Here is an 11238-nt window from a genome sequence, read left to right on the forward strand (position 1 = left end):
ACATATTTTTAATTTTATATATTTTAATTTGATGGCTAAAAAAGTAAATAAATAAATCAAATTTAAATAAACCAAGAGGAGAATGTGAGACCAGGACCTGCTAGCCTAGAGATTATGGCAGTGCAGCTCACTTGATGTGCCAGTGTTTCACCACATCCTTTCCTCATTGGGCTTCTCCTCTTCCGCTTTTGCCATGTTTTCTTTGTGTCATTTCTGCTGCTCTTTGTTACTTGGCATTACAGGGGGGCCACCTTTTGACCTCTTTGCGGGACAATGGATCCAAAAGATCCTGTATAATCAAAACTTTCCTACCTCAATGTGTTCTGTGCTCACAAAAGGCCTGAGCAAGGAAACAAAGAGAAGTGTGCCCAAATCCCAAAGCTTTGCTCCTTTGCAGTCTCACATGGATCTGGCTCACAGGGGTCTTCAGTCACAATTTCATAGGCAAGAAGAGGTCGTGTATTTCACTGGGAAAAGATGCACTGCTTTGCAAAAGTCATCTGTATGTACATTTCCCTGGGACAGCAGTCCAGCTGTGTCATTTGCACCTGATTTGCAGAAGGATGAGTGCACTGGGAGGGCAATAACAAGTGACAAGGGTTCCACAAATCTGTACCGCAGCCTGGGTGCCATTCAGCCCAGAGCTAGGGGATCTTTTGTTCCCATGGACCAGTGCTTGCCAGTGTCATGAATTCCTGCAGAGCTGAAAGAAGCAATTCTGGATTCAGCTCCAGCTGTTGGTGGGCTTCATGATCATGGACAATGCTGCCTTTCTAGAAATTATCCCGCAGTTCCTTTCATAGTCACTTGAAGCTTTTAAACTTCACATTTCAATTTGCTTTGCCTTAGGGAAAACCACTTCTGGGCCCAGTGCAAACTGTAACCTTTTGCCAGCAAAGTCCTCGTGGTTGCCAGCTTCTGAAGTCACTGAAGAAACAGCATGTGAATGTGTTAATTAGGTTTTCTGAAAGAAAAACTTTATATCACCTGCTGCATGTGTTTGCTTAGCTCTGGGTCTAGTCCTGGCCTAGTAAAGCCCAGGCAGAGTGGCATGTGGCAGGGAAAGCTAGTCCGTGAGCTTATGGGGATGCCATCACCAGAGGAGTGAATGTGACCTTTGGGGATTTCTCTAGAGACAAATTTGGGGATCTACTCCATGCCACGGTACTTGTAACATTCACATTCTCTAAACTGAGACATAATTCTCTCTCTAGATTGTATTAAGAGAAGAAGAGAAAACAATCTTTATCTCTACTCCCTTGTTTTCCCCATGCAGAATGTAGTATAGAGATTATTTACCTGAAGTAATTGCTTGATTAGATTCTAGTAAAAGTTGTTTAAGTTCAATAGCCAATCAGATCTAACTGTGTCTTGGATTCTCAGCAGAGAGTCACAAGTTTTGTTAGTTAGTTAAATAAATAAGTATGAAGTTAGTATGTAAAATAATTTAGTGTCTCTTTAAATTTTATATTAATATAATATAGTATAGTTTTAATAAAACAAATATTCAACATTCCAAAAATATTCTCTTAGATCTTTCTAAAATATCCTTGAAAAGGCTGTGAAATTTCATGTCTCCTTGCACACTGAGATGGTTTTAGATTTGCTAGATTCTACAACATTTGCCTTGTGTACTTGACCTTGTCAGGGTCATTATCATGCTGTTTATCCTTCCCAAAGATTACCTCCAATACTGCCACTTCTCTCAGTTGTTGGATCCTTTCTTCAAGGGTCTTCCAGCGCATTCTAAGGTGGTGCTCTTGCATTCTCTCCTTGTGGACAAACTTCTCTCTGACACTTATTAAAAGCGGCTCCCAGAGGGAAAGGGACCCTGACTCCTTTACAAAAATCTGATTCATACCTGAGTCCTGGGTTTTAGATTCCATGCCTCACCACCATCCAGCTGGACACCTGTACCCATAAGGTCCCAGACCCGAAGCTGCCAGGTTGGATAAGCCTCACGTCCCCATTGTAGAATGTCCTTGTGCAGATTACGGAGACTTTCGTATGTCAGGGACTCGGTGATGATTGCAGCCTCTGGCTCCCCTGTGGGTTGTGAGGGCCCTCCCCTATCTGGGTGCTCTGGTTTCATCTTAGATCTCCTTGTTTCTACAGGGGCAACTGCTGCTGGCTGTGACTGCACTTCAGCTGGAACCTGGACAGTTGTATCATCTGTGGGTTCTACTGTTGCACTATTAGACTCTCCCTCTTAGAGGCAGGGGGGGGGGGTTTCTCACCAGCTGGGGAAATGTACTCCTTCAGCATCTTGCACATCTCCTTCACCAGACCCCCCACCCAATCTGGGTAGTTCATATCTGGGGTGGGCTGTGGGGCAGGGTCAGGTTCTGGGACAGCAGCATCCCTAGTCTCTGGTGTCGTGTCAGGTTCCAGGGTAGGTGTCAGGGTGGTTATCCAGGTTAATCTTCCCTTATCTCTAAATGCTAAATAGAACAGGCCTAACAGCAACACCAGCCACTGTAATATATCATTAGTATTTAGAGTGGATCTGAACCCTTCAAAAACTGGTGGGGCAGACCCAAAGAGATGCTTAAAGGGTTGGGAGAAAATTTCTCCTGGTATCATTTCCTTACAGTAGGTGCCATTATTAAAGTAACCCCAAAAACATACAGTTAGTGTGTGGTAGCTGTGAATCCATGTGCCTGCTTTCCAGAGGAAGTAAGAACTCCATGAATTCCTCACCTTATTCACCCATAAAACAAACCAGATAACAGCCACAGTAGCCTTGGTTATAGAAGCCATGTTTAGAAAAGGGCCTGCAAATGAGAGAAATACAGCCACGATTACCTGCCACCCAAACCAGGGTAAGCTGGACCACGTGGTGCCATTTAACAAGGTTTCTATAGCAGCACACAAAAATTAGATTACTCAAGAACTGTGATTCCCTTTTTTGCTTCTATGCCCTTGAGCCGCATGTTGGGTGCCAAAATCTGTCTTGGTGTGGAAAGACAGGTGTCTGCTAAGGAAGGCAGGAGCCTCCTCTGAAATGGAAAAAATGTAGACCCCTTCCCTCCGAATTGTTATAAATTTGAAATTGTTGAAATTGTTATAAATTTGAAATTAAGGGGGGCTCTCAGGCAAAAATATGGGAGCAGGAATAACAGTTCATTATTAGGGCAGAAAATAAAAAAATAAAATAAACAATGCAGTGAACTAAAACAACACTGACAGAGTCAGAATACAACCTGACACCCTCTTGGACAGAGTGTTGGTGGCAGTCCAATTGGAATTGTGGCTGCAGTCCTCTTGGAGTGTCAGGTGTGGTTCTGTTGGAGCAGTGGTCCTGTAGAAAAAAGGGTGTAGTCTTCCTCTGAAGAGGCAGTGGAAGAGGCAGCTGTTCCTCTGGGACAATCCAGCACAGAAAAAGCTGTGCTGGTGGGCCAAAATCTCAAGACTATCTATGCAGGTAGGAATGCTTGGCTCCTCCCTCTGGGCAGAGCATCTTACAGTGGGATGTTATAGTTCTTATCAGTCATGCAGTGACACTCAATGGCCCATTATCAGCAGATGTCTCCCCGGAGGGAGGATTGATTGTGGAAGAGATAAGGAACAACTGCCCACTTAACACAAGACAACTGCCATACAGATGGCAAATAGAACACATCTTGCTTTTCAATCTGGGACACCAGATCCTCAGGGTGGTTCAGAAGGGAGGCAGCTGTGATTTTTTTTTTTTAGTTTGTTAATGTTAATTTCGTTTTTACAGACTATTATTATCTCTTTTCATTTTAATATATACATAAATGTAAAGAGTTCCCAACTAAAGTTAGAAGAAGTTAATACGACACAAACAATCCTAACTCTCATTATTCATGTTAAGTTTTTTAATCCCTCTATTTTAACGAGTTTGAAAAATCAAGTTTCCAGAATACACTCTTTATACCCTGTCTATTGTCCTTTCTGCAAGGAACCCTGCAGAAAGACAATATCTCATGATAAAAGTATAAGTCCAAATTGATGTTTGATTTTTCACTGCTTTCAAAAGTTTTTTACAAATGTTGAGTTTTATTTTGTGTTTTTATAAATGATGTGTTTTACTGTCATACTTGATGAACTTACAATTTTCATTAATAGAAAAGTAACAGAAGTTTTAATGAGAGTGAAAAGCAAGTGAAAATAAGGTGTGCATAAGCTGTTTGATAGTAAGTCAAGGAGTCATAATATAGAATACTTGAAAGACTGTTAAAGGGAAGAGAAAGAGAAAGAAAAGGAAAAAGAAAAGAGAGACAGTGAGAGAGTAAGCAAAAAAGAAAAGGAGTAGTTTACTAAGAATAAGGGTATTCAGTTGAGAGCAAAGAAATGAAAGAAAAGGCTTTAGTTAAGTGTTACTTTAATTATTACATTAAATGTACTTTCTTACCTATACCTTTTAATCTTTACATATGTCAAAATTAATTTCTTGTGTGCACCCCTTTCATGTTTAGTCTTTCCATTAAGATTGTTCATTTTCTCAAGTTTAGCTAAAATTATCAGTTTTATAATTGCCATTGTCATGTTAATAGTGTTTTACAGTTCATTATTATGTCCCTGAGAATCCCGTTATGAGTTGTCATAATCCCTTTATAAGTTACCCCATAAGTATTAAGTAATTTAAGTTTAAGAATATTCTAGGGCCATAAGTTAAAGATTATTCCCCTGTTTCTAAAAGAAATCAAAAAGGGGGAGTTGTGGGATGCCCCCGCCCCAGGAGGTGGGGATTCTACCCAGACAGACAGCATCGGGTGAGGGGTGTGATTTAAAGACGATTCCACCCCTCCACCCCCATTTTGTCAAACAAGAAGGCCCCAGAATGTTCTTCTTTTCCCGTACCCCCCATTGGTTGAAATTCTGCTGTGATGTCCCTGCTTTAGTGTTTTCCATTGGTTGTCATCCTGGATTCACCCCTTTGCAGTCTCCTGCTCCTCCTGCTATTGGACCCCGACTCTAAACTCCATCCCTACGCTGTCATATAAAACCCATGACCCTACCCCCTCGTTTCTTGTCTTGGACCCTGGCACAATAAAGGAGCCTGGATTTTGCTAGACCAAGACCTGTCCTGTTGCCTTCCTTTCCCTGTTGGTCATCGGAGGCTGCCTGAGGTCTGAGACTCCAGGGCCTGGGGCAGTTGTTGCACCACAGCCCCTGGACCCGAACGCCAGCCCTTTGCCATGGGAAACAAAACTCACCACCCCAGTTTCCTGATGTCAGTTTGCAGGGGGCACTTGGCACTGCCAGGGCAGCCTGAGTTGGAGGTGTGGGCAGCTTGGGTCTGGGAGTCCGGATGGCAATGGCCGCATTCAAAGGAGGCTCTCAACGCTGAAACACAGGTCCCAAACTGTTGGGTGGATCGGCCTGGCTTTGGAGGGGCCATATGGTGCCGGCGGAGGCAATGAAGTGGGAGACCTCTCAGGAGAAGGAGTGGAAGCCCTGATGTTGTGTGCTGGGTAACTGTAGGAAGTTGTCTGGGACCCCAGTAGGAGGGTTATGGGCGCCACCATTTTGGAGGAGTAAACAAAAGAACAGTTTCTGGAGCGGGGTTTTTGGTTTCATCTTCCCTGGAAGAGGCGTGTCCTATGATGGAGTAGTCACAACCTTCAGAGGTGGAGCATGCGGGAGAAGAGATGGAGCCAGAGGTGGGATCAGGGGCGGGAAGAGAAGGTGAAGAGCAGGAAAACAGGTTCCAAGTGGCAGGGCCGTCACCATCTTGGAAAGAAGAGTCCAGGGTGGAGTGGCCACTGCTACTCCAGACAAAGGACTGGGGAGAGTGTGGGAAAATCAGAGGGGAAGAGAATAAGGGGAGCTTCATAGAAGCTAGAAGGGGTTTTATGGGACAGGTGACCAACAGCAGGAGGCCTTGACATGCTGCCTGATAGTATAGGGTCTCTCGGATGGCAGAGGATATGGGCAGCAATCGAGGTGCCAGAGTGTCCTTCACACAAACTAGGTTCCAAAAGTTGATGTTAAATATGGAGTCTGCAGATGCATGGGGAAAGGTGTTGTAAAGCCACCAAATGATCCTTTTCAGATCCCTTTTAGAAAACTCTCCTCCATAAGAAACTAAAAGTAAATTAAAATGTTTAAAAACGTCCTGTTGTTCCTTTGTAATTATTGTTCTCATCTTTATCCTTGTCCCCATAAACTTCCCCCCATTCAGCACTAGGACTGGGGGTTCCCGCAAGCTCGGCCTGAAAGCTCTTGGGGGTGAGACCTGGGTCTTCCATATCAAATTGTCCTAGCTCGACAGCTCTTTTCAGAAAAAGACTTACAGGGTTCTTGGTCTTGACCTGCTCTCCGCTGCCTCTGAAGCTCAGCTCTTCTCCTTTCTTATGGAGTGGTGGTTATCTGGTACCCTGGTGACTGGTGACTGGCGATCATCGGGGCCTCAGGGCCCTTAACATCTTTGCCTCACATTGGGCACCGTGTGCCTCAGCGGGTGGTTGTCTAGAGTGCCTTCCTGAAGAAGCGTCTTGAAAAAGACACCTTGGGGGCACAGGCAGGTCTGCGCTCACACTGGGTGATTTCAGCTCTTCTGTGATCCGGGCAATGCAGAGGGAGAGACGGGGTCTTTGTGTGGGGTTCCAAGGAGAATCTTTATTGAGCCTCTTCCTTAAAAGCGTCCAGGGACAAAGAGCCACTCAGGCAAGGAAAGCAGGGGTTTATATTGGGATCTCGAGGGGCAGGACAGAACACCAGAACGAATGGGATGAGGGCACAGTGGCGGAGCAAAGGGGAAGGACCAATGGGTTGCAAGGGATCAACATAAAGCAACAAAGGATTGTGGGGGAGATCTTTTTGCTCCCCCTTACCACGAGAGTTATGGCTCAGGGGTTGCCCTTCCCAGCTCCACACTCTCTTTCCTAGCCCTTCTGTGGCTGTATGGCCAGAGTGCTCTGGCAGCTTGGTCACTGTCCTGCTGTGTGTCTGTGCTGTGAGCACAGGCAGGGACAGGCCATGGGCACTGCTGGGACACAGCTGGGCTCCACCAGAGCAGCTCCACCAGCAAAGGGCATCTCCTGAGGGTAGGGCAGGAAGGCTTTGCCCTCTCTCCAGAGCTGCTGTCAGGAATGTGTCCCCGGAATGTCCTGACAAAGCAAAGCCCAGTGCCTGGGGCAGAGTGGGAGTGTGCAGGGAGGCACCAGCAGTGTCCTGGCACAGCCAGAGCTCCTGGCATGGCCCTGAGGGAGCAGCAGAACAGGGCCTGGGCTGTGTCCTTGTTCCAGGGACAGCCTGGGAAGGTGCCCCAGGGTAACTGTCCCACACCAGCCCCTGCAACTACCAATCCCAGCACTGGCCTCTGCCCTCATCTGCAAGAGGTTGTTTGTCCCTGCATGGAGGGACACCAAGTGACCAGGCCAGCAGTCTGTGTTTGCTCTCCTGAGGAGATTTCAGGAGTGCATTGTGTGTGTGTGGCAGGGGGAGATGAATCTGAGTGAGCACAAACACCGTCATCAGCACTCGGGGATGGCACAATTCCAGTGGCACAAACAGTGCCTTGAGGCCACTTCACTCAAGAGTAATGTCCTCTGGGAAACCACCTGAATTCTTTGCTGGGCTGTGCTGAGGACTGCATGGAGAGAAACATCCAGGGCAGGGAGGCTCCATGGAAAATGCTCAGGACCACCATGGACTGCACAGAGAGACATTGGAGTGGTGGTTTTGTGGGGAAAAATCACAGCTGCCTCCCTTCTGAACCACCCTGAGGATCTGGTGTCCCAGATTGAAAAGCAAGATGTGTTCTATTTGCCATCTGTATGGCAGTTGTCTTGTGTTAAGTGGGCAGTTGTTCCTTATCTCTTCCACAATCAATCCTCCCTCCGGGGAGACATCTGCTGATAATGGGCCATTGAGTGTCACTGCATGACTGATAAGAACTATAACATCCCACTGTAAGATGCTCTGCCCAGAGGGAGGAGCCAAGCATTCCTACCTGCATAGATAGTCTTGAGATTTTGGCCCACCAGCACAGCTTTTTCTGTGCTGGATTGTCCCAGAGGAACAGCTGCCTCTTCCACTGCCTCTTCAGAGGAAGACTACACCCTTTTTTCTACAGGACCACTGCTCCAACAGAACCACACCTGACACTCCAAGAGGACTGCAGCCACAATTCCAATTGGACTGCCACCAACACTCTGTCCAAGAGGGTGTCAGGTTGTATTCTGACTCTGTCAGTGTTGTTTTAGTTCACTGCATTGTTTATTTTATTTTTTTATTTTCTGCCCTAATAATGAACTGTTATTCCTGCTCCCATATTTTTGCCTGAGAGCCCCCCTTAATTTCAAATTTATAACAATTTCAACAATTTCAAATTTATAACAATTCGGAGGGAAGGGGTCTACATTTTTTCCATTTCAGAGGAGGCTCCTGCCTTCCTTAGCAGACACCTGTCTTTCCACACCAAGACAGATTTTGGCACCCAACATGCGGCTCAAGGGCATAGAAGCAAAAAAGGGAATCACAGTTCTTGAGTAATCTAATTTTTGTGTGCTGCTATAGAAACCTTGTTAAATGGCACCACGTGGTCCAGCTTACCCTGGTTTGGGTGGCAGGTAATCGTGGCTGTATTTCTCTCATTTGCAGGCCCTTTTCTAAACATGGCTTCTATAACCAAGGCTACTGTGGCTGTTATCTGGTTTGTTTTATGGGTGAATAAGGTGAGGAATTCATGGAGTTCTTACTTCCTCTGGAAAGCAGGCACATGGATTCACAGCTACCACACACTAACTGTATGTTTTTGGGGTTACTTTAATAATGGCACCTACTGTAAGGAAATGATACCAGGAGAAATTTTCTCCCAACCCTTTAAGCATCTCTTTGGGTCTGCCCCACCAGTTTTTGAAGGGTTCAGATCCACTCTAAATACTAATGATATATTACAGTGGCTGGTGTTGCTGTTAGGCCTGTTCTATTTAGCATTTAGAGATAAGGGAAGATTAACCTGGATAACCACCCTGACACCTACCCTGGAACCTGACACGACACCAGAGACTAGGGATGCTGCTGTCCCAGAACCTGACCCTGCCCCACAGCCCACCCCAGATATGAACTACCCAGATTGGGTGGGGGGTCTGGTGAAGGAGATGTGCAAGATGCTGAAGGAGTACATTTCCCCAGCTGGTGAGAAACCCCCCCCCCCTGCCTCTAAGAGGGAGAGTCTAATAGTGCAACAGTAGAACCCACAGATGATACAACTGTCCAGGTTCCAGCTGAAGTGCAGTCACAGCCAGCAGCAGTTGCCCCTGTAGAAACAAGGAGATCTAAGATGAAACCAGAGCACCCAGATAGGGGAGGGCCCTCACAACCCACAGGGGAGCCAGAGGCTGCAATCATCACCGAGTCCCTGACATACGAAAGTCTCCGTAATCTGCACAAGGACATTCTACAATGGGGACGTGAGGCTTATCCAACCTGGCAGCTTCGGGTCTGGGACCTTATGGGTACAGGTGTCCAGCTGGATGGTGGTGAGGCATGGAATCTAAAACCCAGGACTCAGGTATGAATCAGATTTTTGTAAAGGAGTCAGGGTCCCTTTCCCTCTGGGAGCCGCTTTTAATAAGTGTCAGAGAGAAGTTTGTCCACAAGGAGAGAATGCAAGAGCACCACCTTAGAATGCGCTGGAAGACCCTTGAAGAAAGGATCCAACAACTGAGAGAAGTGGCAGTATTGGAGGTAATCTTTGGGAAGGATAAACAGCATGATAATGACCCTGACAAGGTCAAGTACACAAGGCAAATGTTGTAGAATCTAGCAAATCTAAAACCATCTCAGTGTGCAAGGAGACATGAAATTTCACAGCCTTTTCAAGGATATTTTAGAAAGATCTAAGAGAATATTTTTGGAATGTTGAATATTTGTTTTATTAAAACTATACTATATTATATTAATATAAAATTTAAAGAGACACTAAATTATTTTACATACTAACTTCATACTTATTTATTTAACTAACTAACAAAACTTGTGACTCTCTGCTGAGAATCCAAGACACAGTTAGATCTGATTGGCTATTGAACTTAAACAACTTTTACTAGAATCTAATCAAGCAATTACTTCAGGTAAATAATCTCTATACTACATTCTGCATGGGGAAAACAAGGGAGTAGAGATAAAGATTGTTTTCTCTTCTTCTCTTAATACAATCTAGAGAGAGAATTATGTCTCAGTTTAGAGAATGTGAATGTTACAAGTACCGTGGCATGGAGTAGATCCCCAAATTTGTCTCTAGAGAAATCCCCAAAGGTCACATTCACTCCTCTGGTGATGGCATCCCCATAAGCTCACGGACTAGCTTTCCCTGCCACATGCCACTCTGCCTGGGCTTTACTAGGCCAGGACTAGACCCAGAGCTAAGCAAACACATGCAGCAGGTGATATAAAGTTTTTCTTTCAGAAAACCTAATTAACACATTCACATGCTGTTTCTTCAGTGACTTCAGAAGCTGGCAACCACGAGGACTTTGCTGGCAAAAGGTTACAGTTTGCACTGGGCCCAGAAGTGGTTTTCCCTAAGGCAAAGCAAATTGAAATGTGAAGTTTAAAAGCTTCAAGTGACTATGAAAGGAACTGCGGGATAATTTCTAGAAAGGCAGCATTGTCCATGATCATGAAGCCCACCAACAGCTGGAGCTGAATCCAGAATTGCTTCTTTCAGCTCTGCAGGAATTCATGACACTGGCAAGCACTGGTCCATGGGAACAAAAGATCCCCTAGCTCTGGGCTGAATGGCACCCAGGCTGCGGTACAGATTTGTGGAACCCTTGTCACTTGTTATTGCCCTCCCAGTGCACTCATCCTTCTGCAAATCAGGTGCAAATGACACAGCTGGACTGCTGTCCCAGGGAAATGTACATACAGATGACTTTTGCAAAGCAGTGCATCTTTTCCCAGTGAAATACACGACCTCTTCTTGCCTATGAAATTGTGACTGAAGACCCCTGTGAGCCAGATCCATGTGAGACTGCAAAGGAGCAAAGCTTTGGGATTTGGGCACACTTCTCTTTGTTTCCTTGCTCAGGCCTTTTGTGAGCACAGAACACATTGAGGTAGGAAAGTTTTGATTATACAGGATCTTTTGGATCCATTGTCCCGCAAAGAGGTCAAAAGGTGGCCCCCCTGTAATGCCAAGTAACAAAGAGCAGCAGAAATGACACAAAGAAAACATGGCAAAAGCGGAAGAGGAGAAGCCCAATGAGGAAAGGATGTGGTGAAACACTGGCACATCAAGTGAGCTGCACTGCCATAATC

Source organism: Vidua macroura, unplaced genomic scaffold (assembly GCF_024509145.1).
Source record: "Vidua macroura isolate BioBank_ID:100142 unplaced genomic scaffold, ASM2450914v1 whyUn_scaffold_105, whole genome shotgun sequence".
Taxonomy (NCBI): Eukaryota; Metazoa; Chordata; class Aves; order Passeriformes; family Viduidae; genus Vidua; species Vidua macroura.